This window comes from Artemia franciscana, chromosome 2, assembly GCF_032884065.1.
Source record: "Artemia franciscana chromosome 2, ASM3288406v1, whole genome shotgun sequence".
Lineage (NCBI taxonomy): Eukaryota > Metazoa > Arthropoda > Branchiopoda > Anostraca > Artemiidae > Artemia > Artemia franciscana.
The window spans coordinates 29,191,749-29,219,519 of NC_088864.1; the positions used below are offsets into that span (position 1 = coordinate 29,191,749).

A 27,771-nucleotide genomic window follows, 5' to 3' on the forward strand; every position below is an offset into this window, starting at 1 on the left:
TAATCTTGGTTTGCAGACTTATCTTCCTATTCTTCCAAACTCTTTTTAACTGAAAAACACCCTGAGCCTTGGCTATTCTAATTTTAACATTTTTACTGCTCCCACCGTCTTTACTAATAATACTACCAAGGTAAGTGAAGCTGCCCACCTGATCAATCTTTTCGTTACGCAACATCACCTTTTCATCTTCAGTTATTCCTGGCCTTAGTGACTTAATCTTCTTAACATTAATTTTCAAACTTATTCTAGCACCCTGAACTCGCTGAACCTCTGAAAGTTCATTCATTTTGCTCAAACTTTCATCTAGGATGCTTCAATCATCAGCATAATTTAAGTCCAGGATAGTTTTTCCTCCTCATTTGATTCCGTAGTCTTCGATTGCCTTTCATGTGCTCCTTAAGACAAGGTCCATGAAAAAATGATCCATATAAAGGGGGATAAAACACAACCCTGTTTAACTCCTGATTCAATACGAAACAAGCTATTAACCTCATGTCCTGCCTTAACCGCAGCAGTATTATTCTCGTACATAGCACTAGTCACTTTAATGTATTTGTCTGGTATAGGATCTTTGCTAAAGATCTTTTATCAACAGAATCGAACGCTTGCTCATAATCTATAATTTTTGAGTCTAAAAAGTATCATATTACTAAGTAATTTGCTACCTACAGAGACCAGACTAATGCCTCAAAAATTACGACACTTACTATTATTACCTTTCTTATACAGTGGTTTAATTAAGGTTTTCCTAAAATCGTTAGGTTCTTTCCCCTTTTCAAAAATCATATTCATAATCTTCAGTAACTTATTTCTAACCTCAAAGCCACCATGTTTAAGAAACTCATTTACCACACTGTCAGCATCTGGAGCATTATTATTTTTCAATCATTTTAGTATTGTCGCTAATTTTCCCTCACAAAGCAAATATTCCTTCACATCCAAGGTATCTAAAACTTCTTCATTTTCCTCTATATCATTTCTTGCAACTGTATCTTGGTGACAACACTGACTAAATCCAAGGAGGAAAAAAAGTTATATCGGACATATACACCGGTGAATGTCGACATTGACGAATTTCAAACATTCATTGAAAATAAATATGTAGGACTAACTCTGTTTTTTTTTTTTTTTTTTTTTTTTTTTTTTTTTTTTTTTTTTTTTTTTTTTTTTTTTTTTTTTTTAGATCAATCTGGTCCCTTGTTGCGCTTTTATAGTCATATTGCAAAAAATAGCTCATTAATTCCGTCTATAAAAAAAATAACGCATGCCGTTGTTTAAAATATTATCACTCATTTGTTTGTTTAATTACTTGCAGGTGGTCTGTAATGACCATCACAGGTGATTTTGAAAAATAACATTTAGGAAAGGCATTACAAAGTTTATTATTTTAACAACGAGGTCGTCGCTTCTCCTGTTCCGAATCGCTGGAAATAAAGTTCGACACGGCATTTCCCGAGCATTTTCCACGCAATTATTCCCGAAACAGATCTTGCAGGTGCGGTAATAATCTGTTAGTAATGTCCTAGTGTTTAGACAGGCCACATGAGCGATAAATATTGGAAAGGCTGAAGTAAGGTAAGAGGTACTTTGGTCAAAGTTGTAACGAGTTATAAGTATATCAGTGCTGAGGGACAAAAAATGTGTCTAAGCTCAAATTTGTTTCATGGATGACACTTATCATTTGAATTCAACTTAGCTGTTGTACTCAACTTCAAACTTATTGGCTTTGAAATGGCTTAGGACCGGTTACTACCTTTTTTTAAACTATTAACGAAGGAATAGGGAAACGTACTGAACACGCTGAAAAATAAACGTTCATTATTTGAAAAATTTGATCTAGAAGGACGTGTTCAGGAAAAAAGAAAGGTCAAAGAAAAGTACAGAAAATTTACTCAGAAAGGCACCAGCATACAAGTCCCAGATTTAAAAATCCTGTCCATGGTGTTTTGGAAAGCTCTCAAAATATCTGGAAATCCATGGTCAAACGAAAAGGAAACTTGCGGCTGTTAAACTGCTCAAATCTGCTAAGGTGTTCTACCCCAGCTTTTCCCTAAAAAGACTGCTATGAGCTGAGTTTGTGAATCTGAAGGAAAATACAGAGAAAAAACTGAATTTGTGTTAGTTGATATATTTTTTCGCTATTTGCAAAAAAATTTACTTTACATAAAATAGTCAGTCTTACTCTTAATTTTTGGTTTCATTTTTCGTTTGACTTAACGTACAACTTAACTAATAAACCAGAAGAAAAGGTAGTACTTTTATACTACCTTATAATTTGTTAACTATTTATTTAACCTTAACCTTAACTATTTGTTTATAATGACAAAAATAAATAATTTTAATTTTGTATTTTCAGCAATGACAAAAACAACAATATGGATTTTTGTAAAAGGTGATTGTTATTGGTAAGCTACAGGTCTGTTTCAGGTTCAGTTTTAAATGTATTTTAATAAAATAAAAACGAAAACAGTAAAATAATTGTTCAGGCATCATATTTAGCGAACAGGGATTAGCGAAGCATCAGCCTTCAATAAATAACAGTAATTCTTTTTCGGAGGGATTTTGTGAAGAATTAAATTGTCTGAGGGAGGAAATTTTTCCGGGGTGGAATATAAGGGAAGAATGGATGGATGTAATATTAAGTGATAGATGTTTGATGGGGATTAAGAAGTTGGGTAAGTTTTTGGGTACAATTATGATGCATAGGGATCATTTCCTGCAATTTATTTATAGTTGAATCTTGATTTAAGGGTTTGTATTTGCTTATGATTCGCATAGAGTTATATTTGATTTTGTATTAACCGTTGCCCGTAAACGATTGTAGTGCAAATAAATATATCATATTATGTGATTGAAAGTTATAAAAAGATGTCTTCAGAAATGAGGATGGGGACATGACTTGCCTCACGAAGCCCCATAAGCATAGGTATTATACAATTGACCTACTCACCATAAATATATTTAGTAAATAAAAAAGTTGGCCTGTCACACTTGGTTAAGAATAGAATTCTATTTAAAAGGAATTTAAGTATATGTGAGTGGATGCACACATTAGGCCTGTTACTCCCCAAGCCAAAAAGCACCTTATGCTTAGGTGTGCACCCCCCTTATGCCCCCGATAGCATCGGGTCAAAAAATTTTCATAACCCAAGTTTATTCAAAAGATCCAACAGATTTTTCCTCTGCCGATAACCTAGCCTACATAGGCCAGGAGCAGAAGCCTTAAATTCTGCAAATTGTCCATCAAAATCACACGAATGTTTTTGATACAGGATGGTCAAAAGCCTGGACTTCCTAGCCTAAATGTTGAAAAAAAGAGTTAAGTATAAAAAAAGAAATTCAAGAAATTTCAAGAAAACGACAGATCCTGAAATATAACATGTGACCACAAATGTATCCAATTTGATATGTTGTAATCTTTATCAATTTATTTTATTGTCTGATGGTAATATGTTACCTAATGTAGTTTTTGCGAGTACTAATATAACTAACCTAAATTTTATCTGTCTTCTTCCTTTTTTTGAAAAATGGCAAAACTATTATCATGTTCCTTTTTTCAAGCATACAATCTACTAGCTCAAAGTTTCCCTTGTCCTTAATAAAGATCATTAAACTGTAGCTTTTAGATTTTGAAGGGCACAGTGCCGGAGGAAGGAGATTCTAAGAAGTGTTTTTAATTTTTATTCTCATTAAAATGTAAAGACCATCAAAGGTTCCTGTAACTTGCCAAAAAGCGATATCCAAAGTAGTGTTCTAAAAAATAATGTAAACCAATAATGGTAAAACTCTAGAAGAATTTATTCACTTGTTGTTAGGACTCAAAATCTCTGTATGATTTTGTGTTGACTGAAGTGCAGGAGGAGGGATCCTGAGAAATATTTTCAGTTTTGCTTCTCAAAAAACTGCAAATACCAAGAAAGCTCGCCATAATTTGTCAAATATTCCCAATATTGAAGCTTCGGACCCAGTACACCGATAGACGAAGTTGAAGCTATTTTTCTGTGTGTATAATTAAATATTGATGAGTATAATAATCATTTTTCGGTTAAATTTATACCCATTTATCATTTTTTCCTGGATTAAAAAAAAATATCGAATCAATTTTTACGACTAGTGGTAATCTCAATAGAAAGAGGCGGATTTGTTATTTAAAATACTGTATTATTTTGGTCCCTTTTATACATTATTATCTATATGATGTCATTATGTCACGCTAAGTTCATAGTAAAAATAGTGGTTCGGTCTTTACAGGGTTTGGAGTTATGTCAGCAAATATATTAATAAAATGAGGCACCTGACAAATCAACTGTACTTTTCATGACAATAAAATATTATTTCCTTCATACCACTGTCAAAGCTTATTGAAACTAAAGGAAAAGAAATGAAATCAGGTTCAAACATATGAACAAACAGAAAAATAAACATGAGAGCATGAGAATGAACCGAAGCAAAAAGGATAGAGACAAAGAATGAACGCAGTAGCAAAGCAGAAAAAGATACAGAAACAAAGGAGCGAAGGAATACAGCAACAAAGACAGGCAAGAACAGAGGAAAGGACACTAAAGCAAACATTGTAACAAAATAACACGGGGACAATGAAAAACAGGAACGACCAGAGTCAAAAACACTGTTAGGATTAGGGGAATAAACACAAGAGCGAACACAGGGAAAGATATTAAAATGAAAACAAGAAGGAACAGAGAAACCAACACATGACAAAACACAGGAAGTAACATAGGAACGAAGATAGCAGCAAATAACTAAAAAGAGGACTCGCTTCATTGGAGACTGAAAGTTTTTAAGAGTTAAAAACAAAAGCAATAAAATAAGATACACTCTTTTTTCTAAAAGTGCATTTCATGGCATTATATCCGATATTGATAATGTGGCTTGTTCTTTATTAGATTTTAGTTAAGAAAAAGACTTTTTTCCTTTTCCTTTATCTGATATATTGTTAATAACTTGAAACTTCAAACTAACCGAAATTATTATTATAATGGATTCCAAAACAAATTATGTAAAAGATTTCATTCTATTTTAGTATTATCAAGAAAAATTTAAAGACACTCCGTAGTGATTAGCTCTCAAATTGATAAATTAAACGAAAACTTACCAAGTTTGAAGTGTGATTGTAATTTTACTCGAAGAAAGGAGCACCTGCGTAGCTCAGAGTTCAACTGAGATAGACCTCCACGATCATTTGGATTGACCAAGAACAATACCAGTATTTTAAAGTCATTTTAGTATGTGATGGTTAAGTTCATGGTGAAGTGCTGAGAGTTCAACGGGAAGGGAATTTGGGAGGGCAGTTGAAATCTCAGCTACGCTGGTGCTCCGTTTTTGGGGTAGCATTACAATCAAGCTTCAAACTTGGTAATTTTTCGTTTAATTTATAAATTCTACTCCAAAGCGGAGCACCTTAGCTACGCTTTCGGGTTATACTGAGATTTCAAAGTTCATCATGAGCTAAACCATCATTAACAATCAATAATATCTCAATTTGTAAAAAGAGGCTATTGTATGAAAATTGATTTGTAGTAAGATGTTTCAAACACAATAAAAAATGAATAATTTCGAAAGACAGATAACTGTGGTCCACTTTCTATTAGTTTTTGATAGAACCTTGATTTAACACTTGCTTTAAACCCTTGCTTTAAACACTGAGATCTATAACTGCAAGAAATGAAACTTCTTAGATCCATCTAGAAAAAGGCGACTTAGACCCAGCAATATGAGGCTTACAGTATGTAAGAAAAATTGCGCCGTCTCTATTTTGATATAATGTCTTTCTAATATAAGTAGCTAGATGCATCACCGAACACAAGGAAGGCTGAAATATAACCAATGATTTGTGGTTGCACTGATTCATTGTTTTTAACAACACATTGATATAAAAAACAAACTTTCATCGTCATTATTAATTATATTACTATGGGACGAAATACCAGTTTTTTAAAGTCATTGTAGTATGTGATGGTTAAGCTCATGGTGAAGTGCTGAGAGTTCAACGGGAAGGGAAATTGGGAGGGCAGTTGAAATCTCAGCGACGCTGGTGCTCCGTTTTTGGAGTAGCATCACATTCAAACTTCAAACTTGGTAAGTTTTCGTTTAACTTATCAATTCCACTCCAAAGCGGAGCACCTTGGCTACGCTTTCGAGTTAAACTGATATTTTAAAGTTCTCTATGAGCTAAACCATCACTAACAATCAATAATATCCCTATTTGTAAAAAGAGGCTATTATACGAAAGTTGATTTGTAGTAAGATGTTTCAAACACAACAAAAACAATGAATAAATTCGAAAGACAGATAACTGTCGTCCATTTTGAGCCTTTCTTAAGGGTCCTGGCCCTGCCTGAATGAGCGCGATACGCTTCTCACGATCATAATCGTCATCGATGAAACTCTCCAACAAACGAATCACTATCTTATCATAACACAGTAGAAGCAACGTACATACTTATACTGTGCATCAGAATTACTCATTAGTTAGTTTGGTGTTAATCCAAGCGAAAGGGAACATCATCAACTGGCATTACTCTTGGTCAATCCAAAATTTTTCTGCCATTTTGTGCTACAAAACATCAATTTTTTACCCAAAGAGAGTCAAATGCCAGGGAATACAGATCCTAAGACAACCAATCGATTTTTCATGGTTTAACAAGACCGAGAGGTTTTGAGAACCCATCTTGAAAAATGAGATAGAAGTGATTTTCTGAGCGAGTTCCGTGTTTATCAATAAATAATCTGACTGAACAGATGGAAAGAAAATATCTAAAACTGGATAATACTGTACAAACCTAACAAGGATATGACTTTGCAAGTTGGCTTTTAAATGGGTAAAAACCTACTAGCGAAAGTGTAATCAATTTGTCATAAGCTTTACCCTCCATATCCACGAGACTGGAACTTGTGAGTAGCAATTCTATGCTTTAATGTGGCTGTCACTAAAAAAGAGTCTTCAGAACTCGAGTCAGGGCTCTTCGGGATCAAAAATCAGGGAAACGGTTTGCTAATTTCGGCACTCAAATGCATCCAAAGTCGGGATAGCAGCCCGCTAAGTCCGGTACCCTACAAAAGTGATCACCAGCCTTTTGATTTAAAGAGCCGAATAACCATTTTACGATGTTGAAAAGATCCACCGAAGGATATTTGTTTCGGTATAAAGCATTATTAATTATAAACTTGCGTGTTTATCACATTGTAACGGTAATTTTCATCTAAAAATATCGATTGTCAATTATTTAATCGAACCATTAACAAGTTAAAGCAAAATTTTCTAAGTTTACGAAGATCACTAACATCTTTGTTCAACAGCTCACAGCCCTTTGGGAAACAAACCTCCAAACATTAAACACAATTCCACGTGTATACAACTTAATGTTGTTTCATTATTCCACTAAACTTTTGTTATTCAACCGTAACGTCTGATTAATGACAAATAAAGTGTCTTACCGCACACATAAAACCAATACGCCTGACAGTTCAAATCTACTCATCGAACTTCATCCTCGAGCAATTTTCTGTCATTTTTTCTCTCTGATAACCTAAAGTAAAAATTATCTCGTAAGGCCAGAGTAAAGTAGCATTGTGGCTCACGGATCGTACACGAAATTTTCTTTGGAATAATCCAATAACAGCACTTAAAAATACACCGGGGTGAAAATGTGAATGTGAAATGTGTAGAGTACCTCTCATTTCCAATTATTCATGTTGTCAGACTTGCCCGATTCGTTACCGAATCCGAACGTATTCGGAAAGAGCCGAAAAGAGCGGAAAGGTTCGAAAGAGCCGAAAGTGTTCGCTCTTTTTTGATCCTCATTTGATTACGGAACATGCATAATCGGAATGACAAAGAGTTTCTCAAGAGCCGTATGCGACACTCGGGCTGCAGGCTGCCGACCACTGTCCTAGCAAATCCAACAAGCTAGATTCTAGTTCTGACGTAATTTTTGGCTTTGGAGGGGCGGGACGGAAATTTTCAATATAAAAGAATAGAACATGTTGTCTGTTTCTAAAATAAGGTTGCGACCACTTCTTGTTTGAGTAAAAAATAGGATTAAAAAAACAATGACTGACACTGGGAAATACTAAGATTTGTTTTTAGCAGTAACGAAAAGCGCAAGCTTACTGCAGCAATCTTAAGCAGTAATTAGCTTACTGCAAAGCAATCAAGATTTTTTATTTTTCTTTTCTTCCTTACCATGTTTTTAAGTTCCGTGTTTTTTCGTTCATGAACGCTATTATTTCAGCATAAACTGTAAGATTCCGATAAAAAGGATAAACCGTAAGATTCCGTGTCCTTTTGTATTACGATCGATCAAATGAAAAGAAATAAATAGAAATATTTATCGGTGTCTCGATGGACGTTACTAAAATAGTTCTGGTTCCAAGTCAGATAAATTTGTCAAATTCACCAGTACAGCTTGAACAAAGATGTGCAACTGATGGCATGCACAAATCGAGCATTCTACTGTTAGGAACAATACAAAGTTAGCTCATTTGAAGCAGAAACCCCCAAGGCCTGAAGTCCCTTCTTTATCTAATACTTTGCTCTGACAGATATCGAAAAACGAGCAGTGAGTTGTTGTTGTTAATGTTAGCGCTAGGTCATTCAGAGGGGAAGATAGAGGGGAATCAGTCCTTCTCTTAGAAGAAAAGAAATATACGAAAGTAAAACTTGCATTATTTGTAAAATATATGATGCATTTCTAAAAAGAATATTTTTAGACATTCGGTACCTTTTCCTGGAAAAACTTTGATGGCTGACCCCCACAAAAATTTGATGGGTACCCTTGAGCGAGGAAATAGATACGTAGAGAAATCACGTTGGGACGATAAGTAAGATTTGACTGTAATATAAGAAAACAAACGAGAAAGGATACACTTACAAATTGTGTATTTGCGGTGGGGACTTGAAATGTGGCCTAGTTACAACTACTTGGGACTTTTCCAAGTATAAATTGCGCAGAATATTCAGTGGTTTCAATTGTACGGGAAAGAAGGGTGCATTTGCCCCCCCCCCCCAATCTTTCATCCCTCTAGAATTAGGAAAATAGATTTTTGGGGGTATTTTCATTGCAAAAATGGAAAAAAAACTTACATATATTCCCCTCCAAGATTCTGAAAAATACATCCCCCCTATATTTTTGTGAATTGACACAAATGAGTTTGTTGACAAAAAAGCATAGATTAGTGTTAACAATAAATAAGCAGGATACTTCTCCATTCACATCATTTTATTCATGTTTCACCTTATTACATAAATATATCCGAAAGTACCTGTGATTATAAACCAAAAACTAACCACAGAGATCAAAATGACAAGAAAAGCACTACCGAAAAATATAGTGGTTTCATAGTTTTCTGGAATTGATAGTTTTCCTTTTTTAAACCACAAACCTGATAACTATTGGGGCAAAAATCGCAGGCAAAAATTATGTAGTTGATGTTCAGAGTCGAGTATTTCAAAGAACAAATTTTATTTCGGGTTTCAAAGAGACCCAAAGGAGGTACTATCTTACCATTTTTCAAGCTTATGCCGTTTATCTATTGATTGTTTGTCAATTGAATTGACCACAAATAAATTAAAATACCCTTTTCCGTGTTTTCAAATACGCAAGATATTGTCCATGACCCTATGCCATCCGCTCCCCAGAAAATAAAAGTACTAAACAGAAGCTCTAAATAGCGGATTCTTTTTCTTTTTTCGGGGGAGTTTCTTATGCATAGCTAAAATTATGGAAATTTTCATTTATTATTACATATAAGAACAACTTCAAAATCGACATACTTTATACATTAAGAATCAGTATGAATAATATATTTTGTTGTTGCGCATCAAACAGATATTGGTAGTACTTATATTGTAAGCAAGGAGCAATTTTGCTTAATAGTAACCGAAAATCTAAGAAACAGGTTCTTAGTAATAATAGATAGTTCAAAAGAATCAAATTTTGATGCTTATTCAAGATACATAAAATTCATCAAGTTTAATGTTACCCATCAAAAGTTACGAGATGTGAAACTTTTTCCAGTTTTCGAAAAACGGGAGAAACACCCCACGAAAATCAAGTTATATTAATTAAATCACACATAAGATTCAGCAGTTCAGAGAACCCTACTGTAGAGGTTTCAAGCTCCTATATATAAAAATGTGGAATTTTTCAATTTTTACCACAATTTCACGGATACGTGCTTATTTATTTATTTTTTGTTGTTGTTGTTTGTTTTCCCCAGAGGTGATCGTACAAACCAGTGACCCTAGAGGATTAGGAGAAAGCCCATATGACTGGAAATAAAAATATATAGTGCCCTTTTAAGCAACCGGAAATATTGGTGGGCAGCTAGCCCCTCATGACCCTTTTCCCAAAAATAACCTAAATCTTTTGAGATTGATTGCCATTTTGTTCAGCATATCCGAAAGATCTAGTAACTGTGTTTTTGAAGATGACTTGATCCCCGACAGTCCCCGGGTAAGGGCTACAAGCAATGAGCTTTGCCCATTGTTTGCATTAGTATTGGTTATTGGGAATTATACAGGTATTTTTCGGGGAAAGGGGGATTTTTTTGTGAGGGATGAGAATTTTTCACGGAGGGGGAGGGGGCTGGATTCCCTGGCATTATTAAAAATTAATCAGAAATTAAATAAAAAAGCAAGTTTTTTCAACTGAAAGTAATGAGTAACATTAAAACTTAAAACAAATAGAAATTATTGCGTATATGAGGGGGGTTGTCCCTCCATAAAACCTTGCTCTTTCCGCTCAAGTTTGAATTTTTGTTCTAATCATTTAAGAATAAAAATTAGAATAATAAGCTTTTTTAAAAAGTTCCAAAAAAACTTTAGGGTAAAGAGCGAGGTATTGAGGAGGGGGCATTCCCCTCATTTTCGTAATAATTTTGTTTGTTTTAAGTTTTAACGTTGCTCTTTACTTTCGTTGAAAAAACTTGTATTCTTTAATCAATATTATTATCAAAACGCTATTTTTTAGAATTTCGGTTTCAAATGGCAATTGTCGCTCCTTACTTGTAGTTTGTTACTACAAACTGTTCGATCCACGGCCTTCTTAAATATGGAGGAGGGTTACTACTACCCTCATCAATGCCCATATTTTAAATTCAAGTTTAACATTCGTGAAACAACCTTTGGAGAACGATCATCATTCCTAAAAAAAAACACACCCAAACAGATACTTATCAGGAGGTGGAGAGGATCTGAACTATTAAAAATTAAGTATAGGTTCATCATTTCACGATTTTCAGAGGGAATCCTTCGAACAATCTTTTTACGGGAATATTCTCTAAGACGCAAGTAGGAAAGGGACAATGCCCTTAGGAAATAAGAAGTCGATCAAATATCGTTTACAAATAGGAAAAACGATATATTCTTATTTAAATTTAGGTAAAAAAGCTCCTGGTAGCACTTGCCCGCCTCTCTACCCTCCTCCAACTCAAGTGGCGTTGATTACCCCTTCCCCACCATCTCTCCACCTTTGTGCTAGTAGGCATGAGAATATAGCCTTTACGTTACATAGAAATATATTTTTTAGAATACCGGCACCGATAATGAAGTTATAGTAGACAAATATTCTTAGGAATTAAAAAGGATAAGAGATTAAAGAGCCATATTTTTTTTTATATTTCATGCACACTCCCCCACTCACATAAAGACTGTTGCGTATCAATTTTTTATAAAGCCAAAATTCAAAACCTATAATATTTTCTTTTACAATAAGCTCATCATCAAAATCCATTGCTTACTAAATCTTAAACATTTGTCAAACATTTTTCATAAGTTTAGGTGTTAAGTTAGGTAGTTACTAAAAATATTTTGTAAAAAGAAAACATAGTCTCTTTTAAGGTTATATATTTTTAGTAATGTCCAAAGTGCATTTTGGAGACGCTCACATTTCCCTCTTTAATATTATCGGATAACTTTCATGCATGACCCGTTGGGAAATTCAAAGATATCCATAGGTTACCTTAGCCCTCACTAAAACCATAGAATTCAACTCGAAAATATTAGCATGATTTATTAGAAATTGAATAAGATGGTAATATATTTGGGGATGCAGAAGTTAAAACACTCTTCAAGTCCACTTCAGACGAGGCAAACGGGTTGTACCTTTCTGTTCCAATCTTACAATAAACAATATTATGCAGCTAAATTTCACGATGGATTTCGAACTTGCCGTACAAAATAATGGCTTCTTTGAGAAGTTTTTCTTTGATGTACCAAATTCGATGTATTTACTTGGGGCGTTTGCCTTAATCAAGAGTGCCTTACCTTTAAAAAAATACGGGATGTTAAGACTTGAGTAGAAAATTTTGGTCAGTAGGTTAAAGTCAACAACCCTCTACAATAAGTGTCTATCTTTGGTGTCTTTGTATCGCCTCAGTATTGTGTATCGCTGTTTGGCAATCTTCCTACTCTTTAGCTTTTGGGTGACTTTGATCAAAATGATCCGCATAGTGGTCAACTTGACATTATTAACCAAATGACGATATCAACTTTCGACCCTAAACTTCTACATTGCAGAAGATCGGAGGCAGGGGGTGGTCTGATTTGAATTTTTTTTATTTGACTTTTTGACAAAAAAAAATATTCAAGGGATTTGCCCGGTGATGCTTTTGACGGTGTAGTATAGGGCTTGTGCATTCCTTGGATGAGATGGAGCCAAAAAACGTTATTTCCATCGTCAATGTTTGAATTGATGTCCCAACATGGGTAACTGCACTGGATAGCATAGATAACATAAGATTAGGTAACTCTATATGGGTACTTCCAATTGCTAGAGCATCTCCCTTTTTATTTTATTCTTTTTTCCTGCATTCTAAAAAACTATAATACAAAAAGTTTTTTTTCACTTATATGGTTTAAATAGCATACCATATGGTTTAAATTCTTGATTATACACTTTTTTCAAAGGGAATAGTTTTGCTCGAAACACCATTACTTTTACCGAATAATAGGTAAAGGATTGTAAGGAGCATTTTAAAACTGCAGTTGTTTGTACTTATTTTGAATTCTTAAAACGCAATGTAAACAATAAACTAACAGTAAAATCAAAATCCATCAACAACAATTTTTTTTCCTTTTACTATGCTTTCAGGCTTCAATAGTACGCTATTGTGCACCTCAGATGCAGGGGAATTCTGTTTCAGTCATATAGCCTAGTTATTAGAAAAATTCCAGAGTCTATAGACCTCTCCCCAGGCTAGAGACACTGGTTTTTTATTTTTATTTTCATTTTTTTATGATTTAGTACTCATTTTGTTATGATTTAGCCAGCAAAATATGTGAATCTTTATGCTGAATTAGGATTTTATCCTGGCTCCACTATTTTCACCACCGACTTCTCACCATTATCACCAAGACACTTCTCTTTCTTAGAATCTCTTACGCTTTTATTCAGCGTAGAAATAATTAGTAGCAGAACAATAGGACTAAGCAGGTTAAATCAGAACTTGGAGAATCCTTCCTTTTAAAATATCCATGCTAAAAGTTTTAGAAGCATCAGTTAATCATGTGCTCTCTTCATGTTATTTCTTCCGTGAGCTAACCCTGGTGACAAGAAATAAATTTGAAAAGAAACCATAGCTTCATTTGCGTTTCCCATTTGAAATATTGTCAAGCTAAGGAATAGGCTTTCTATTTATAATCTATTTCATTTTCTGCAATTAATAAATACGCTCAAGCAAGATTTTTATAAACACAACGCACAGATTAAGCTAGTTCCAGCAGTTTAAAATGAATAGGGAAGGTTAGAGAATGTGTATTTTGAATGGAAGCGATAATTCATAAGTCAACGAGGAACAATATTATTTTGAAATAGTTAAACATTTTCCAATTTACTGTGCAAAAATACTACAAAATCAATAGATAAAAACCTTGCTTGACAATTATATCTTTTTAAACATGCTTCATTTTTTGTCTTCCATGTTCAGAATGTTTCAAATTTGTACCTTGTATGTAAAAGATGAAAGTGCATGCGTTTGTAATAAATATGACCTGGAATTCTAAAATAAAAAATGGCCAGGAAAGGAGCGTAACCATCCTTTTGATTTATGTGGGGACGAAGTAGCTCAGTTCTTTTTGGGAATTGGGACAGGAGTGAACCCAAAACCCCTTTAAATTTCCAAACCAAAATGTGCATGTTTATTTTTTTGCAATTTTGGGGAGGGAGCCTCAAACCTGGTGCCCCCCCCATTGCTTTTAGTCTTTGGTTTTCCTATAATGACTATCAGTCGGAACAATTCAAAATAATTTCCATTCTCATGAAAAAATCTACTAAAGCAGTTTTCAAATTAAGCTACTTAAAGTACTTATTAAAATACTTTTTACTATTTTTCGTTTAATAGCAAACTTTTTTTCGACAATAATTTCAAATTTAACCTTTTAGGTAAACTTTTCCAAATGCAATTTTTAAAGAACAATTCACAATCAGGAGTCAGCAGAAGAGAGCTTTGCTTTCTAGAGTATAGAAACTGTAATTATTTTCTTGTAATCTTGTATATATCTTTATAGAGTGTATTTATTTGAGACACCGACCCACAATAAAAGGGTTTTAGTTAAAAAAAAGTCAAAAATTTTTCCGAAAAAAATATTTATCGGTTTTGCAGAGATTGATAATCTTTTTTTTCTTTTTCAATCGAGCAAAAAATAAATTTCTTAACCCAGATAATAGGAAACTATGAATACTGCGAACCCCGTACAGATTCATTGTTTAGCCGACTTCTATGTTTCCTATTTATTAGGCGAGTTCTTGAAAGTTTTATTCTCACCTACAGCGGACGGTCCCTCAGTAGCCCTAGGAATTGAAAAACACAGTTCATGTTGTTTCCGGAATTCTAGCAAACTTTCCTCAACGTCACAACGGGCATTCTCAAATATTAAACTAGCGCTAAGATCCAGCTCATCTCCGGTTCTATCTGATGGTCATCAGAGATTCATTTTCATAAATATTCAAGATTTCGTGAACTTAGAAAGAGACCTTTTCCTTTGTCAGAATCACATTGAGTCATTAAAAACTTTCCACACGGATTTTATCTGGGACAAAGAATAAGGCCACTGCAGACTAAGGCAATTTTGGTAGTGGTTCAGCAATATTTCTCTTGAGGTTTTTGATCATGGTTGTAGCGAAACTTGCAATCTAGTAAAGAGTGAACCACGGCCGACGGTAACCAAACTTAAAAAGTGCGCAAAAAAACTGTCCTGTGGAAAGAAAATTGCCATTTGATGCTGGTTCGTGAACGTTAACTGTGTTTTAATAGCGAGGTTTAATACAAAAAGAAATGTATATAAATTCCGAAATATAGACTGAAACCTCTCAAAAATGGAGCTGGATCGAAATAAAAAGTTGCAACATTGGAATCCCTATGGTCGAAAACCTTTGGTCAAGGAAAATCATTTTATTGCATATTTGTGCCACCAACCTAATTTTCCCTGTATTTTCCATCTAATGCACCAATGTGTTTATTTTGGCCTATTTTAAACTGATATGTTTCCTTATTTTGCTTCTCTTCTTCCCCAGAGGTGATTTTTTTGAACCAGTAGTTGTAGAATGCTAGGAGAGGGCTTATTTGAAAGAAGATCGTTACGCCTATTGGCCTTTCTAAGTAACATAAGGGATCTTGCCACAGCAAAACAAATTTTTCTGCCATTTTTCACCATTATATATAAATATCCACCCAAGGAGGGTCAAAATCAGAGGCGTAATTTTGTAAACTTCAAAAGCCGAAAATTTTGCCTTCTCTGCAACGTAGAAATCGTTAAAAATTTGGACCGGTAAGTTGTGTGGATGTTAAGTTGTGCAGGTTGGGGCTTTAATGGGGGTCCAATGAGGGGGATAGTAATTGATAGTGCATGCATTTGAGGTAAAAGGTTTCACTGCATCAATATTGTCATTATAGGGTCCCAACTCGTATATTTGTTTTTTTAATAGGCACCGAAATATATTTTTGGTGACATACCATTTTATTTTGTCACGTTTAGTAAAGATTCAGGCTTTAGAATGAAGGTGAAAAGTATCCACGGGGGTATTTTACGGGAGAGTATTTTCCAGGGAGAGGAGGGGGAGGGGTTAAACGCATAGAACCAGAATGACGTTAGATGTAGTAATTGTCATTTGAGTCTTACACATTCAATCATATAGTTTTATCTTGTTTATTACCCATGTCCATTAGCTCAAATAGAAGACCATACCAGGTCACCTTCCATGAACACAAGTTTTGAGTATTTCTCATAGTCTCACCCGGGTTAAATTGGTTGAGTTCCAAGAAAACACCATGGATGTCTTTTACTATTTTACTTTAGGCTTAACAAAGGGGTCAATTGGGGAGGAGGATCAGAGGTGCCTACGTCCCCCTAGAATTTTTTTAGCCACCTCTTAATTTTGAAAGACAACTTTTTTGAGTGTATTTTCATCGAAAAATGGGTTTTTTCATATTTTCATTGGTAAAATTGAAAACTACTTATTTGCCCCAAAGATATTGAAAAATACAATTTTATATATTAACCAGTTTGTATATTTTCATATATTTGCGCTACTGTATTTATGCAAATTAATAAAAGAACAAAACCACGCTTCTTTACAGTTTCTAATTGCGATTTAAAGCACTATTTTGTATTTCTCAAATTCTCGAATATTTTATTCTCCTAGTACTAAAATAAAATCGGGAACTGAAGAAAAAAAGGTAGAAAAAAAAGGACAAAATAGCTATTATGTCAAGAGACAGGACAAAATAGCTATTATGAAAACAGAACGGAACAGGAAAAAAAAAACAAGTCATCTGTTTCTGTTCTGTTTCTGTTTTCTATATGAACAAAACAGAAACAGGTACTTTGAAAAATAAAAGAAACAGAAAACAGATACAGTGCCCTTGCGTATTCCTGAAAGCATAAAAACGACTGTGCTTCTTCACGCTCTCCACAAGAAATTGAACTAACGGGATTTTATGCCCATAATCAAGTATGGCTATCATGTTAATCTGCCCCATATACTTCTCTAAAAGAAGGGCATCGATGGAAAACATTTCCATATGAAACCTGGAGCCCTGAGCTAGTATGTCGTTAATGGATTTATTAGCTAGATATGAGTTATCCATGGGATTTAAAAAAATTTCTGGACATTTTACCCCAGTCTGCAAAATTGACAATAAATTATTATTTAACAATGAAAATCGGAAATATATGAATAACTATCATTCTAAGTCTTATTATCCAGAATAACTAGGAGATCGCTGTTTTTATTTTGTTCATTGAGAATTATTTCCTACTATTTTCTCATTTTTTCTCTAACCCCGATACTAATGATAATAAAAATATTATTTGCAACTTCTAGGGACCAAAGGAGGTAATTCTTAGGTATTAGGTATTTAGGTATCTTCTTAGGTATTCATAAATATTCAATTTTCCATAATATTTTGGATTGTGTTCAGTTATTGTTTTATTTGTATGTAGTTTTCTAATTTTTTTCTTTGGAATTGGTGATTAAGAGGTACGACAAAACGGAACTAGTAGCAGCTCATCCTTGGGTCAATGCTAACCTAGAAATTTGCCGATTGTTTAATATGGTATACAAATATGTTTTAGTAGCTTCCATTCTACGGCTTACTAATTTTTTTTTTTGACTTTTTACCTGTTTGATTTGACGCTAACGCGATGGTTTAGATCCTGCAATCTGGCTCAAGGGCTAGACAGACATTTGTATTTTATTCAAGCGTTTAGAAGCCTACGTCTACAAATAGGAAGATGGCTTTTCCACAGAAAAAGGAGTGTTTTTGGAAAATATTTCAAATATGTAGATTTGACACTAACGCGATGGTTTACATCCGGTAATCTGGCCTAAGGGCTTGACAGACGTTGGCATTTTATTCAAGCGTGAAATTCTTCATTCAAAGGAAAACAATAGTTTTACCAAGCCGAAAGTAAGCAATAATAATTAATATTAAACAATTTTAAACATTTATATTAAGTATCTGCAAAAATCCACTTTTGAAAATTTTCAGTCTTGTTGAGCCAAGCTCTCAAAACTGAAATAAGTCAGTGTAAAAATAAATAAATAAGCACTTAGGAGGTTCGATATTTTAAAAACTCATCTTGCGAGTCTCAGCTTCGGCTGACCGTCTCAAAGACAAAGGGCCCATTACTGATTCTTGACAGCACCACAGGGAACTTCCAAAACATAATTTGTAAAAATGGATAAGGGATCTTAAATATGCCAACAGTTAGAAGAGCTAACGAGAGATTGCTTAAAAATAAGAAAACAATTTATAATTTCTTACTAATTGTAATTTGAAGCGCTGTCTATTCAATGTACATACACCCTAAATAATATGCATCCTGTTTTGGCAAGCTTTTCAACCAAGAAGAATGGCACAACAAAGAACTCCGAAAGCTATCAAATTACTCAAATGACAGGTCCTTTGAGCTCATTTTTAATAATTTCCACGCAGGTATGCTGAACTATTACTAGGAACTGTCCTCTCCTGAACTTCAAAAAAGAAAATTCTGCTCCGTTCAATCGAATAAAGAAAAAATACTTTCTAATGCTGTAAGTATCATTAAATCTGAATACTTCCTTTTCCAGCACAAAACGGGAGAAGTTAAATGGTCTTTCTAAGTCTTACAGGAAAGCAGGCATCGGCTTTTTATTCAGATTAAATAAAAAAACAAGTTTTTTGCTAAAGATCTGTATTGTTTTAAAAAGTAGAGTTGTGAGAAAGAGTCAAACTTCAGCTTAAAGAGCGAGGCGTTGAGGAGGGGACAACCTCTTTCATATACGGAATAATCTCTGTTTGTTTTAAGTTTCAATCTCTCTCCTTACTTGCAGTTAAAAAAAAACTTGTTTTTTTTAACGTTTTTTAATTAATACATGTTTTAATTTTGATTCACCGCACATGAATAATTAAAACGAAATTTGCTGATCCATTTTTTTGGCTAAATGGCTTTTTCATAGTTATGATTGGCCGATTTTGATAAAAAAAGAGGTGGGGAAGGAGGACTAGCTGCCCTCCAATTTTTGGCTACTTAAAAAGGCAACTAGAGTTTTTTATTTTTTACGAACATTTTTATTAGTAATAAATATGCTTAACTTACGTAACGACCTTCTATATTTGCATTTTTTTATTACGTATATGAGGGGATTCGCCCCCTCGTCAATACCTAGCTCTTTATGCTAAAGCTTGAATTTCGTCCCAATTCTTTAAGAACGACCCCTGAATCACAAGGGCCATGGAATAAATAGTTGAAATTACTAAAAATGCTTTAGCGTAAAGACTGAGGTATTGTGGAGGAGACAAACCCCCTTATATACGTAATAATTTCTGTTCGTTTTAGGTCCTAGTGCCGCTCCTTACTTCCAGCTGAAAAAGCTTTTTTTTATTTATTTTCTCATTGTTTTTTTTTTAATAATGCAAAAAATCTTGCAGTCCCTTCATGGAAATTTTCTTCTTTCATGATAAATTCCTACACGGAAAGATCCTCCCACGTAGCCCTCTCCCCCCGACTCCCTCTAACGTGAAAAAAATACCTGTAAACGTCTGTACACGTCCCAATAACAATTACTATATGTAAACAATGGTCCAAGTTTGTACCTTGCAGCCCCTCCCTCGGGAACTGTTGGGGATTAAGTCGTCATGAAAGACATAGTTATTAGGTTTTTTGACAATGCTGAATAAAATGGCTATCTCAAAATTTTAATCCAGTGACTTTACGGAAAAAATCCGTAATTTCCGTAAGAATGAGCCCTCTTGTGACATTCTAGGGCCACTAGGTCTATACGATCGCCCCTGGGGAAAAAACAGCAAACAAACAAATAAAACGCCTCCGTGATCTGTCTTCTGGGAAAAAAAAAAAATACAAAATCCCACATTTTTGTGGATAGAATCTTGAAACTTGTACAGTAGAGTTCTCGGATACGCTGAATCTGATGGTGTGATTTTCGTTAATATTCTATGGAAATTAGCCTAAGGGGTGTTTTCTCCTTTTTTCTAAAATTAGGCAAATTTTCTCAGGCTCGTAACTTTTGATGAGTAAAACTAAACTCGATAGAACTTATATATTTAGAATTATTATACAAAATACAATTCTTTTGATATAACTGTTGGCATTAAAATTCCATTTTTTGAGTTTCGGTTACTATTGAGCCGTGTCGCTCCTTACTACAGTTCGTCACCACGAACTGTTTGATTTCTTACACAAGCTCTTTAAGTTACAACAAGTACGTCCAATTAATGTTAAACACTTTGGCGACACAAACTAAAAAAGTTTATTATTGACGGGATAGGATGATAAAACACTGCGTGGTAAAGAACTGTAAGGAGCGATCCGGCTCGATAGTGACAAAACTCTAAAAAACGGTATTTTTATACATATAGATACAGCAAACGAATCAGATTTTTATGCTAATTTTAAACATATAAGTTTCATCAAGTTTAGTTCTACCCATCAAAAGTTACAAACCTGAGAAAATTTGCCTTTATTTCGAAAAAGGGGAAAACATCCCTTGAAAATCACATCATCAGATTTAGCGTATCAGAAAACCCCACTGAATAGGTTTCAAGCTCCTATCTGCAAAAATGCGGGATTTTGTATTTTTTTTGCCAGAAGGAAGATCACAGGTGAATGTTTACTCTTTTGTTGTTGTTAGTTTTTTTTCCCAGGGGTGGTCGTATCAACCCACTTATGCTAAAATGTTGCGAGAGGGCTCATTCGAACAGAAATGAGAAATTTAATGAACAGAATTCTAGTGTCCTCTTTAATTGACCAAAAAATTGGAGGGCAACTAGGCCCCCTCCCACGCTCATTTTTTCCCAAAGTCACCGGATCAAAATTTTTAAGAAAGCTATTTTGCTCAACATAGTCGAAAAATCTAATAACTAAGTCTTTGAGGACGACTTAATCCCCCACAGTCCCCGGGGGAAGGGCTGCAAGTTATGAACTTTGCCCATTGTTTTCATATAGTATTGGTTATTGGGAAGTCTACAGACATTTTCAGGGGGATTTTTCTGGTGGGGTGGAGGGGGGAGAGGGTTACGTGGGAGGGTCTTTCCATGGAGGAATTTTTCATGGGGGAAGAGAATCTCCATGAACAGGGCACTGGATTTCCCAGCGTTATTTTAAAAAAAATCATACATTAAATTAAAGAAAAAAGAAGTTTTTTCAACTTAAAGTAAGGAGCAACTTTAAAACTTAAAACGAACAGAAATTATTAAATACATGAGGGGGCTCGCCCTCTCGTCAATATCTAGCTCTTTACGCTAAAGTATTTTTTTTAACAATTTCAAAAGATCTATTTATTCCAATTAGTTGGCTTTTGGGATGCAGGGGGGGGGGGTATTCATAAAGAATTGGAACACAATTCGAACTTTAGCCTAAAGAGCGAGGTATTGACGAGGGGACGAAGTCCCTCACATTACGTATATGAGGGAGTTTCTTCCCCACCCCTGTCAGTAAAAATCTCTTTTTTACTGTTAAACTCTTTATATAAACATTAATTTGTTTGTTTTATTTTTCGGCAAATCTTAGCATTTAATATTATCGTAAGAATCTTCTTAGCTATGATTTATATGTGATAATTAACCAAAAATACTGTATGTTTTCGGCTTGTGGTTGTTATTAAATAAATAAAAAAACAGTTTTTCCAACTGAAAGTAAGGAACAACATTAAAACTTAAAACGAACAGAAATTATTACGTATATGGGGGGGGGGGGGTGCCCCCTTCTCAGTAACTCAATATTTACGCTAATGTTTGAGATTGGTTTCAATTATTTAAGAATGACTCCTGACACATAACGACCGTTTAATTAAAATAATAAGCTTTTTAGAAATTCACTAACATTTTAACGTAAAGAGCGAGGTACTGAGGAGGGGATAACTCCCTCATAAATGTAACAACAAGCAAAAGAAAAATCTGAGAAAAATGCGGTTCTTACAGTTCGTGGTAACGAAATGTAAGTAAGGAGCGACCCGGCTGAATAGTAACCGAAACTCTAAAAAACTGAAAAAAAAAGGATTTTGATACCAATAGATAAATTAAAAGAATTGAATTTTTATGCTGATTTCAAATATGTAAATTTCATTAAGTTTAGTCTTATCCATCAAAGGTTACAAGTTTGAGAAAATTTTCCTGATTTTCGAAAAGAGGGAAAACACCCCTAAAAGTCAAGTGATTTTAATGAAAATCACACATTCAGATTTAGCGTATCAGAAAACCTTACTGTATAGGTTTCAAGCTCCTATCTACAAAAATGAGGAATTTTGTATTTTTTGCCAGAAGAAAGATCACTGGTGCGTGTTTATTTGTTTTTATTTGTTTTGTTTGTTTTCCCCAGGAGTGATCGAACAAACCCAGTGGTCCTTGAATATCCGAAGAGGGCTCATTCGAACGAAAATTAAAAGCTCTAGTGCCCATTTTAAGTGCCGAAAAAATAGGAGGGGAACTAGGCCAACTCTCCCGCCACTTTTTTTCTCAAAATCGTCCGATCAAAATTTTTAGATAGCCATTTTGTTCATCATAGTTGAAAGGCCCAAAACTATGCCTTTGAATATAACATACCCCCCCTCGCCGCAGCCCCAGGGGTTAATAATTAAATATCTGTGTTTTACGAGTCAGACAAGCATTTTGGGGGAGGGGTGAAACTGAAGTCAAGGACACAAAGAAATATGGTACTTGTATGAACTTTCGGACGTTTATTATTGAACTTTCGGAGGTTATTGAACTATTATTATTGAACATTTGTTATTGAACTTTCGGACGTTATAAAAATTGTCCATTGTTTACGCATAGTATTTTTTATTGGTATACATGCATACATTTTCGGGTGGGGGAAGGACAAATTTTCTGCTGGGGGTTTTTCCACAGGGAAATGTTTCATGAGGAGGGAAGTTTCCAAGGAGTGAACTTGTCAGGGGAAATTATACACTGCGGGAATTTGCCACAATTCTTATATAAAATTCTTTTTATGTCTTGCTTTCTCTTTTCTGTCTCAATTTTACGCGCCGAGTGAATAAGATTAATTGTCCGGGGTAAATTATCACCGGGATTGAATTGTCTAGAGGACATTTCTATGGTGAGGGGGTTTCTCCATGGAGGCTGGGTCAGATTTCCTGGTATTATTTTAAAAAAAAATCAGAAATTTAATAAGAAAAACAAGTTTTTTCTACTGAAAGTAAGGAGCGACATTAAAATTTATAACGAACGGAAATTATTCCATATATGAAAGGGGCTGTCCCCTCCTCAACGCCTCGCTCTTTACGCTGAAGTTTGACTTTTTCTTAAAGCTCTATTTCTTAAAACAATAAATAACTTTAGCATAGAGAGTGAGGCGTTGAGGAGGGGACAGTCCCTTTCATATATGGAATAATTTCTGTTCGTTATAAGTTCTAATATCGCTCCTTGCTTTCAGTAGAAAAAACTTTTTTTTATTTAATCATTTAAGAAATCGAATCCCATTAAAATGAGGAATAATCTAGACGAAATTTTTAGTTTAAAAGTGGCATAAAAGATGCCCGTAACATAGAAAAGGCAGCATCTTCTGGCAAATATTTAAAATTTGTTAAATTAAGAGGCTCAGAGAGGAAAATTCCTCTTACCAAGCCATAAGTTAGACTATTAAGAGCGATTGAACGACCTTAAATCTGTATGCTAAAAATTTCCCTAGATCCAGCATTAAAAAACCATTCACTTTTGTTTTTAGCTACTCTCAAGACTTAAACAAGATAGTAACAAATTAATACTGCCACCAAACTAATGCTACATAGTTGGAATCAGCATAAAGCCCGTATTTTAAAGTTTTGATCATTATGAACGAGTCACTTTACAATTCCTTTTATTAGCTCGAATAATATACTAGTATGTTATTAATGATAAGCTTCTGGTCTCAAATTAAAATGAAAAAACAAAAATAAGGTTCCATGTTTCCATGTTTAAATTCTTTGAAGAACGGTACAAAACAGTTTAAACATAGAATATTTAAAATTCTAGCTGGATTAATTTCTATTGATTACAAGAAATAATCTTGTATTTAGAATTAATTCTGATATATAAAGGAGGTGTTTTCAACGCTTTTGGGAGGGGTTGATTGGCTTGAGAAAATTTTAGAAGGTTGAAGTTTTGACCATTTTAACAGGCTGATTAAATTTGTTATGAGTGGGCACGGCACATAATGAAAATTTATATTAAGATGTAGCTTAAGATTAGTGAGATTATGAGTTAATAATACTATTTTTGTTATTATTGTTATCATTATTATTATTTTGTGCTCGAGTTTTATGTGTTTTTTGCCATGACCCGAAGAGGCTTTTGTAGCAATAAACATGAAATATCTACTTACAGTTTATATGCGTTAAGTTTGTGAGCTTCGCAAACTCATCCGCAGCCTATGTATATTTTTAATCAACTCGTTTTTTTCTTTGCAGTTTGGCATGTGAATCTTAAGTTTAAAAATGCCAAACTTAGAGCCTACAACAGAGTCTTTTCTGGTCAGTTCCGAGTTCCAAAATCTAAACTCAACAGCCCAAGCCTTTCTCATCATCTTGTGTCATATTTCTAATACTTTTTCATCCGGGAAGTGTCACCAGGTGACAGAAAAGACAGAGGATTGGATTAACGCCAGTACTGAGAATAGTTCTATTGTTTCTGTCCAGACCTGGAATAATTCTTCAACATCGCTTTCTGATGTGTGGAAATCCAACTTTAATGAATCATTTTACAACATTACAGAACCTAATTTTAATAGTAGTCTCTTCATCACCGAAGACGCTAAAAATAACACTGACGTGACATTCGACATCTTTAGCACAATAGCACAAAACCATGGAAATAATTCATATGAAGAGTGTAATGTTACTTATTCCAATTTAATTGACTCAATTAATTACAACTATGCAGATGTGCTTTTCCACATATATGGTGAACTCCCCATTGAAGGTTTACTGAGATCTCATTTTAAGTTTGAAAATTTAAGCGAATATTTTGGACCAGTAGACTTTGAGATTGAAGGAAATTGTTCTGAAGCTTTAGGCCATGTTGAAAAAGAGCAAGGCGATTGGAAAAGAGAAATGCAAAAAATTCACGAGTTTCAAATAATTAAAGCTGTTGTACTTGCAGCAGTCATCATGGTTATTTTAGCATCAACTTGCAAAATGGTCTTCCAACTTTTTGTCCAATACTCTGATACAAGTAAAGCAGAAAAATAGTGAGCAGTGTAGGTCACGGAGATGTTATTTACGGCATTTTCAAAAAATTGCCTCTGTTGCTAACAACTGATATCAGGTTGTTTCTGGTAAGCAAAAACATGGATGTTGATTAATACAAAGTTGTTGACAAAAATTCAGGAAAATATACAAATTGACACCCGACACTTAAAAGAAACGAAATCATTTATCACTATACAATAAGGACAACAAAGTTACCACAAACAGAGCTTCTGAACAACATATAGGGTCACTTATTATGAAGACTTAGCCAAGAGAGCTATTTAGTGGAGTGTCCCAAGCTACTTATGCTAATAAAACATAATTCTCTATCATTGTTTAAAAGAGAACGACGAAAGTGATAATGGCTAACTAACCAATTTAAGCAGAGAGGTTACGTTATATGGTTATTTTTCAAATCAAGCGGTTTTATGCATCGATTAATGTTTTATATACAGTTTGAGGTGTTTTTTGTTCGGTAAAAGTTTTCTTAACTGGTGATTTTTTTCTTTTGTCAGTCATGTGTCTCTTTAATATCAAAATTAACCTAAAATTGTTTAGTTACATATGGCTCCCCTAATTCCCACGTAGTTAGTGGAAAAAGATAATATCCTAAAACGGTAGTAATCTTTCACTAAGTTATTGAACACGTGTTCAATTCGCTATTTTTAATGAGGACTAGCAGCAACAAACGGAGAAACTCTCTTCATCGGTGCCCACCTGACTATAGCTATTTAAAACACATTTGAACAGTAACACAAAAACAACTAAAATTCTTTATGAGGTGAAAGAGTACATAATACTCCTGATGCTCAATTTCTGACCGTCCAACTTGAGGTCATTTCTTAATAATCTAGAAGAAAGGGGGGTGGTCTGGGTTTATCTCATAGGCTATGCAAGATATTTTTATATGCAGTTATATAGATAACACTAAGCATCTTTAATTCTACCTTCCAGTTGTATTTTCGATACTGAAACTTTTGTTTTTTCTGTTTTTAATAGTCTGTGTGAATAATTTGTTCTCGAATCACCACTATTATTCATATCAAGTGTACGATGTATGTCACATAATCATAAGGCTGCCGAATTCCTATTGAGAAAAGATGATGATAATCAAGAGATGTATCGTGTTTTTATAGGCTAAAAGTTTCATTAAATACATAGCTGATTTTACTACCAGAGTTTAATCTGTACTGGCACTAGGGTTTATCCAATAGGAGATATCACTTACATTCTTCAGTTAACAATTATAATATACTCAGGGATGGGCCCCAGAGGTATTTTAGGGACATACTCCCCCCAGAAGGTCAGAAACTGCGTTAATTACAGGGTCGGAAAAGGCGAACAATACCGATGGGGAAGCCAAATTTCTATCAGTGCTCCCCCAAACATTAACTCTGTATCTTCCCCTGAGTACACTACAACTGTCAAAAGGATTACAACTGTCAAAAGGATTTGAAAGATTACTACGACCTACTTTTACACTGAAGATATAAGTAAGAACTTTCGGTAGGTAGACTTTATCAAAGATGATGGGAACGAACTATCCAGTAGGATTGAGCATGTAGGCAAAGAGTAAACGGAATAGATTAGGAAAATCTCAAAATTCAAAAAATTAAGACTGGTGTGGGCTCAAACAGTGGAAGGTTAAAACTCTTTTCCACTGGGAGTAAGTTCTACTTTCTGGACGGATAAATATAATGTCACGGGAAAAAAGTAGCAAAGAATAAGAAAATTGAAGACAATGTGTTTAACTTATTAAAAAAAGCTTTTTGGTAACAATTAAAATAATTTTTTAGCAGCGCCAAATGCCTCGCATGCGAAAACTAACCGCTTCTTCTCTGAAACGTAATTTATTATTAGAAGGGTAATCTCTAAACTAGATAGTGACAGAATGGAAAACGAGGCCTTAATCAGAGTGTTTTTAATAGTTGATTAAATCTCGCTATAGGGCAGTTCCTAATAGGCCTACTGCTTTCAAATTTTAATAGGGCAGTGCGAAGGTTCTACTAAACAAAAAACTAGTTCAGAACAGGGAATGCGTTCAATATCAGTGTCAAGAACCCAATAGTAAACTAAATAAAATGACCTGACTGGAAAGGTGACACTGCCAAAAAATATACAAGTTTAGCCACTGAGTCTTATACTATTTTTAGTTCCTGTCACTGTTTTACTTCCTATCTCGCCAGTGACTCAAATACAATAAAACTTCATGCTGTAAACCTTGACTGCATAAAAAACTGGTACTGGTACTTCAGAGCAAGAACGCAATAAACTTCTTAATTCTTGTTTTTGGCTTAGTCGTGGACAAGATAAACATAGTGAAAGGTCAGAACCTAATTAGGACGTTTCATCTCCACATTAGGATTCTGCGATGTAGTCTCCAGTTACCACCTGTTGAAAAAAGTTTCTGAGCTGTCTCTTACCATTGAATCTGGTCTATTTCCATATTCAAACGGATCCAATTTCTATGCTCCAAAATATTACAGACAGAAACTTTACTGATGAATTTATCTCCTTATTATCTCATTATCAAAGAAGGCACAATAAATTATCTAGCTTACTTCACTTT

The 27,771-nt window shown here is 34.3% G+C and overlaps 2 long non-coding RNA genes across 2 annotated transcripts; one reads left to right on the plus strand and one right to left on the minus strand.

Moving 5' to 3' along the window:
* The first annotated feature begins 1,450 nt into the window (after positions 1 to 1,450).
* LOC136039884 (uncharacterized) lies at positions 1,451 to 26,372 on the plus strand. The gene is made up of 2 exons (XR_010620576.1): positions 1,451 to 1,575; positions 24,423 to 26,372. It is a non-coding gene; the product is annotated as an uncharacterized LOC136039884 (long non-coding RNA).
* Positions 1,569 to 27,421, minus strand: LOC136039887 (uncharacterized). The gene is made up of 3 exons (XR_010620577.1): positions 27,289 to 27,421; positions 7,456 to 7,547; positions 1,569 to 2,050 (listed from the first exon to the last, which is right to left on the minus strand). It is a non-coding gene; the product is annotated as an uncharacterized LOC136039887 (long non-coding RNA).
* Between the last annotated feature and the right edge of the window lie 350 nt (positions 27,422 to 27,771).